Genomic DNA, 7,707 nt, shown 5'->3' on the forward strand with positions numbered 1-7,707 from the left:
AACTTTTATTCCTTGTCTATCTTTGTCCTTTTCCATAACTACCCTAAATCTAACTGAATTACTATAACTAGCACCAATGCTCTCCCAATGATACCCATTCCACCTGCCCAGCTTCAGTCTCTAATACGAAGTCCAGAACTTCCCCCTCTCTTGTTGGGCTTGCTAAGTACTGGCTAAGAGGTTCAGCTGGTTGCTGACCCCTCTGCGAAGGGAAATAGGTCCTTCCTCTCCACTCTATCTAGGCCTCTTATAATTTTATACACCTCATTAACGTCTGCCCTCAGCCTCCTCTGTTCCAAAGAAAACAAACTATTTAGAGGGTTGGTGAGCTGGAGGATGTTACAGAGATAGGGAAGGGTGAGACCCTGGAGAGATTTGAACAAGAGAATGTGTATTTTAAAGGCTGATGCCAGCAGCCATCTCGCCCAGCACAGAATGTAACTCAATACCAAGCGGAAGGATGTTATGTTTACTACTACGCATGCATAATGAAAGGAAATCAATCTCTGTCCCTTTAACTAACAGTGACATGGAAAGAGGGAAATGAATGACCTTTAAATACCTGGTCCACTTGGCACTGAAGTGTCTGAAACTCATAATAGGAACTCATAAATGGAAATAAAATACTGACAGATGTTAAACTGTTTTGTTGACAAAAGAAATCTCGATTTAACTTTAAAAGATGAATAGTTTAACAGCGATTCACACAGATTCACCTGATCGGCCGTCTCAGGATCCACCCCTCAAGCACCGCGATTGGTTGCAGAACACGTTGCTCCCTTGGCCCTCCGGCCTCTGACCTCTCTTCCTGTTGGTTCCCAGGACAATCAATCACCACTCGCCAACATTACACTGCCAGATTAAGTTGAGCGGATCAGAGGAAGAAATAAAATGAGGCCGTGAATCTGAGTTGAAAAATACAATTAGAAAAGCATGATTAAATGAACGAGGAGAGACAATATAAACTAAAGGGTACAATCCTAAAGGGGATGCAAGAACAGTGAGATCTGCGGGTATATGTGGACAAATCGCTGAAGGTGGCAGGACAGGTTGGGAAAGCAGTTAAAAAAGCTTACAGGATCCTGGGCATCACAGAGTACAAAGGCAAGGAGGTTATGATGAACCTTTATAAAACACTGGTTCGGTCTCAACTGGAGCGTTGTGTCCAATTCTGGGCACCGCAGATTAGGATGTGATGGCCTGAGAAAGGGTGCAGAAAAGATTGACAAGAATGATTCACGAGATGAGGGACTTCAGTTCCGTGCATTGACTGGAGAAGCTGGGGTTGTTCTCCTTGAAGCAGAGAAGGTTGAGAGGAGAATTGATAGAGGTGTTCAAAATCATGAGGGGTCCGGACAGAGTAGATGGAGAGATACTGTTCGCATTGGTGGAGGGTCGAGAACCAGAGGAGACGGATTTAAGGTGGATGAGCAGAAAAACCAAAGACAGTGTAAGAAAAATCTATTTTATGCAGTGAGTCGTTCGGATCTGGAATGCACGGCCTGAAAGGTTGGTGGAGGCAGAAGGGAATTGGATAAGTATCCGAAAGAAAACATTTGCAGGACCGGGGGGCAAGGGCGGGGCAATGGGACTAGCTGGGAGCCGGCAAGGGCTCGACGGGCCGAATGCACTTCCGTGCTGTAACCATCCTCTGATTTTGTGAGCAGAACCACTCTGTTCCCTGACTCAATCTAAAGCCTTCCTAAGTGTGAGCACCTCTGTTAAACCTGTCTACCTCAGCTTTAAATATATTCAATGACCAAGCCTCCACAGCTCTCTGGGGCAGAGAATTCCACAGATTACAACCCTCTGAGAGAAGAAATTCCTCCTCATCTCAGTTTTAAATAGTGTGAGGAGAAAAGCTGCATTTGTAACTAGAACAGGATTTACTGGGATTGCTTTGGGCACTGAACCATGTTCATTGTGGCAGCTCTTGTTTATTTCTGATTATCTTAATAACTCCTATATATGGGCTGGAGATTAATATCTTGTATAAATGTTGAACAAATTGTCTTCGTTTCAAACACAGTGTGTCGAATATTTGATTCCTCCATGATCAGAGGAGACCAATTGATGTTCTGTTACCGACTGTTCCATTTTAGGGCTTTTTCTTAATCTCACTTACATCACTTCTCACCTAGTTCACCTTCTATTATATCAAACCCCAAACTTGTTCCGTTTGAGTACACGAGTTGTAGTTGTAGTAGACTTAACTGCAGTGTCTTACTTTAAACTCAGCTGAAAACCTTTCGACCGCCCCTTTATTGAACTGCCTTGCATAAGATTTGAAATCCGTTACTTTCTGTAACCTGGTTTTGGAACCGATTGAATTTTAAAATGCATCCACACATTTTGCACGTGATAGTCTGTGAAATATTCTGAATTTGTAATTTTCATTGCCACAAACTGAGTTCCCTGGCCACCGACTCAATCCCTCTCCCCAACTTATGTCTGTGCCTGAACCGGACTGTTTGCAACAATGGTGCCATACTTAACCCTGAAGTATGTTTTTGACCACATATCCTCACCATAATTAAGAATGCATATTTGCACCTCTGTAACATCGCCCTTGCCTCAGCTCATCCGCTGCTGACCCCTCATCCCTGCCTTTGTTACTTATGGACTTGACTATTCCAACGCAGTCCTGACACATTCTCACCTGCATAAACTGGAGTTGATCCAAAATTAGGTTGCCCGTGCCCTAACTCTCACCAAGTCCAGCTCACCCATCAGCCCTGTGCTCGCTGAACTACATTGGCTTCTGGTTCAGCAACGCTTTGATTTCAAAATTCTAATACTTATTTTCAAAACTCTCTATGGCCTCGCCCCTCCCTGGCTGTGTAAACTCCTCCAGCCCCAACCAGCACCACACCGCCACCAGCCACCACCCACCCCCCCACCCACCACACCGCCTATGAAATATCTGTCTTCCTGAGCATCCCTGATTATAATTGGTGGCTGTGCCTTCTGTTGCCCAGGCTCCAAGTTCTGGAAAACCCAGCCTAAACCTTTCTGTCTCATCCATGCTGTATCTGCTCTGGCAGTTCTTGATGCGATAGTGGAAAGCAAGCTTTTCTCTCTTATCTAATCCGTGCTGTATCTTTCCATGGAGTGTTTGATAGGAGAGTGTAGGGTGAGCTTTATTCAGTATCTAACCCGTGTTGTTCCTCCCCTGGGTGTGTTTGATGGGACGGTGTAGAGGGAGATTTACTCTGTATCTAACCCGTGCTTTACATGTCCTGGATGTGTTTGATGGACAGTGTTGGGGGAGCTTTACAGTGTATGTAACCTGTGCTGTACCTGCGCTGGGAGTGTTTGATGGGACAATGTCGCAGAAGTTGTACTCTATATCTAACCCATGCCGTAACTGCGATGGGAGTGTTTGATGGACAAGTCTATGGAGAGCTTTACTCTCTGACTAACCCATGCTGTGCCTATTGTGCGAGTGTTTGATGGGACAGTGTAGAGGGAGATTAACTCTGTATCTAACCAATGCTGTACCAACCCTGGGAGTGTTTGGGACAGGATAGAGGGAGATTTAACCTTCAAAAACCAAAGCTGTCTCTGCCTGGGAATGTCTGGTGAGACATTGCAGAGGGAGCTTTACTCTGCATCTAATCTGTGTTGTCATCATCATTATCATCATAGGCAGTCCCTCGGAATCGAGGAAGACTTGCTTCCACACCTGAAGTGAATTACTTGGTGGCTGAACAGTCTAATACGAAAGCCACATACTCTGTCACAGGTGGGACAGATAGTCGTTGAAGGAAGGGGTGGCTGGGACTGCTTTGCAGCACGCTCTTTCCACTGCCTGCACTTGTTTTCTGCATGCTCTTGGCGATGAGACTCCCGGATGCATTTCCTCCACTTAGGGTGGTCTTTGGCCAGGGAATCCCAGATGTCAGTGGGGATATCGCACCTTATCAGGGAGGCTTTGAGGGTGTCCTTGTAACGTTTCCGCTGCCCACATTTGGCTCATTTTCCGTGAAGAAGCTCCAGATAGAGCACTTGCTTTGGGAGTCTCGTGTCTGGCATGCGAACTATGTGGTCTGCGTAGCGGAGCTAATCGAGTGTGGTCAGTGCTTCAATGCTGGGGACGTTAGCCTGAACGAGGACGCTGATGTTGGTGTGCCTGTACTGCCAGGTGATTTGTAGGATTTTGCGGAGACATCATTGGTGATATTTCTCCAGCGAGAAAAATTGTCTACTGCACAGTGTCCATGCCTCTGAGCCATACAGGAGGGCGGGTATTACTACAGCCCTGTTGACCATGAGCTTGGTAGTACCTGCCCAGGGAATGGTTACTGAGACGGTGTAGAGGAAACTTTACTCTGTCTCTAACCCATGCTGTGTCTGTCCTGGGAGTGTTTGATGGGACAGTGTAGAGGGAGATTTACTCTGTATCTCACCCGTGCTACACCTGCCCCACGAATATCCGCTGGAACAGTATAGAGGAAGATTTTCTCGACATCTAACAGATGCTGTATCTGCCCTGGAATGGCTGGGACAAGTTAGAGGGAGATGTAGTCTGTGTCTAACCTGTGCTGTACTTGCACTGGAAACGTTTGGTGGAACAGTATAGAGGGAGCTTTATTCTATATTTAACCTGTTAAGTCCAGAAAACGTAATGTGATTGAGTACTGTAGACGTGAGTAAGTGTCACCTGTCTCTTTATTATAACTTCAGAGTGCACTTACAACATGGAATGTCTGCTTATATACAGTGCTCCCAGGGGACGCTGGGATCCCTTGGGACTCCAACAGATACGCCCTGTGGTGATGATAGAATTCTGGTTACATAGGGTTGTATAGATAACATCACTCCCTCCCAAAGTCAATAGTACACTTATTTGCAAGTTGAGGCGATCTGGGGCTTTTCGCTCCCGAGTCGAACGTCTCGATACAAATGCAGGTGCAGGTGAGTTGGTTGGTTCTTCGCTGGTCTGCTGCGCAGCTGACCTTGCTGGGCTGCTGGGGATGATGAGTTCAGCTTCGTGGTCAACCATGATGTTGGTTGCGACTTGTGTGTGTGTCGGATGGTCGAAGTTGGTTGCTTGTGGCTGTCTGTGAATCGCAGTTTGGTTTGGTCCAAATGCTTTCTGCAAGTTAATCCATTTGCGAGTTTGACCTGAAACATCCTCTTCCCTTCATTGGCTACGACAGTGCCAGCAAGCTATTTGGGACCAGGTCCATAGTTAAGTACAAATACAGGGTCATTGACTTCAATATTGTGTGACAAATTTGTGAGATCACGGTACATGCTTTGTTGATGCCGCCTGCCCTCGACTTGATCATGGAGATCAGGGTGAACGAGAGAAAGGCTTGTTTTGAGCACCCTTTTCTGGAGCAGCTCAGCTGGGGAACCCCGGTGAGAGAATGGTGTCTGGTGCAGTGGCTGAGCAGGACTCGGGACAGGTGGGTCTGCAGGGAGCCTTTTGACATGTGTTTCAAGCTTTGCTTGATGGTTTGGACTGCACGTTCTCTCTGGCCATTGGATGCGGGCTTGAACGGTGCAGATGTGATGTGCTTGATCCCATTACGTGTCATGAATTCCTTGAATTCAGCGCTGGTGAAGCATGGCCCATTGTCGCTGACAAGGATATCAGGCAGGCCGTGCGTGGCTCGTAGGTTTTCGAGGGTGGCAGTGGACGTGCTTACAGACATTATTACACACTCAATCCAGTTAGCATAAACATCCACAAGAACGAAGAACATTTTGCCTAGAAATGGGCCAGCAAAGTCAACGTGGATCCTAGACCACGGTTTGGAGAGCCATGACCACAAACTTGGGTGCCCTGGGTGCATTGCTCAGTTACAAGCAAGTGGTGTATTGGCGCACACAAGACTCCAAATCTGAGTCGATATCGGGCCACCGCACATGTATCTGGCTATAGCTTTCATCATTACTATGCCTGGGTGGGCACAGTGTAGGTCGCGTTTGAACATTTCCCTGCCTTTCGTGGGCAAAACTATATGATTACCCCAGAAAAGACAGTCCCTCTGTATGGACATTTCGTCTTTACGCTGCTGGAACAGCTTGATCTCTTCATGCATCTCCGCTGGGGCGCTGGACCAACTCCAATGGAGGACACCGTTTTTACAAAGGACAGTAAAGGATCCTGGCTGGTCCAGGTCCTCATATGGCGGCCGTAACGGGTGAATTTTCATTTTCAAATGCATCCATCACCAAGAGCAAGTCTTCAGGCTGTGCCATTTCCACCCCGGTGGTGGGAAAAGTAGACGACTGAGGGCATCAGCGCAGTTCTCTGTGCCTGGCCAGTGGTGAATTACATATTTATATGCATACAGCGTGAGCACCCATCTTTGGATGCGAGCAGAAGCATTTGTATTAATACCTTTGCTCTCTGTGAATAGCGATATGAGCGGCTTAAGATGAGTTTCTAACTCGAACTAAAGCCCAAAATGATACTGGTGCATTTTTTCTCCCCGTAACGCATGCCAGAGCTTCTTTTTCAATCATGCTGTAGGTGCTTTCGGCCTTGGACGATCTCCTGGATGCATAGGCGACCGGTTGCAATGTTCCCAATTCGCTTGCATATTGTAACACACACCCGAGCTCGTACAAAGATGCATCGCAAGCTAGCACTGAACATTTTCATGAATCATAAAGGACAAGCAGTTTGTTGGAACATAACAGGTTTTGGGCTTTCTCAAAAGCAGTCTCTTTTGATCTCCCCCATGCCTAATAATCTCACTTGCGCAGCCATATATGTAGAGGTTCTAGCAAGGTGCTTAACCCGGGTAGGAGATTACCAAAATAATTGAGGAGACCCAGGAACGACCGCAGATCCGTCACGTCCTTTGGTCTCGGCGCGTTATGATGGCCTCCATCTTGGTGTCAGTGCGTCTGATGGTATTTGCCACGATTCTTCTCCCTAAAAACTCGACCTTTGGCGACAGGAAAACACACTTCGAACGTTTCAACCTGAGTCTCACATGATCTAGCCGACTTAGAACCTCTTCCACGTTCTGCACGTGCTCGATGGTGTCCCGACCTGTGACCAGTATATCATCTTGGAAAACCACGATGTGCAGAACCGACTTTAGCAGACTCTCCATGTCCCTTTTAAAAATAGCCACGGTCGATCGAATTCCAAACGTGCATCTAATGTCGATGAACAGACCTTTGCGTGTTGATGCAGGTGTGGCCTTTTTAAGATTCCGCCAGCTCCTGCATCATGTGGGCCGAGGTCAGGTCCAACTTGGTGAATGTCTTTTCTCCTGCCAGTGTCACAAATAGTTCGTCTGCCTTTGGTTGAGGGTACTGGTCCTGCAGCGAAAAATGGTTCATCATTACTTTATAGTCCCCGCAAATTCTGACCATGACATCGCCCTTGAGAACCAGAACAATCTGACTGGCCCACTCGTTGAACTCCACCAGTGCGATGATGCCCTCTCTTTGCAGCCTGTCGAACTCGATCTCCACTTTCTCTCGCATCATAGATGTCACTGTCCTTGCCTTGTGATGGATGGGTCATGTACCGGGAATCAAGTGGAACTGCACCTTCGCCCTCAAGAAACTTCCGATCTCTGGCTCAAACAACGAAGGAAACTTGCTCAGATGTTGGGCACATGAGGCATCATCGATGGATGAAAGCGCTCAGATGCCCTCCCAGTTCCAGCGTATTTTTCTCAGCCAGCTTCTGCCGAATAGTGTGGGGCCATCTACTGAATTTATCCTTAGTGG

This window comes from Pristiophorus japonicus, unplaced genomic scaffold (genome assembly GCF_044704955.1).
Source record: "Pristiophorus japonicus isolate sPriJap1 unplaced genomic scaffold, sPriJap1.hap1 HAP1_SCAFFOLD_572, whole genome shotgun sequence".
Classification (NCBI taxonomy): domain Eukaryota; kingdom Metazoa; phylum Chordata; class Chondrichthyes; family Pristiophoridae; genus Pristiophorus; species Pristiophorus japonicus.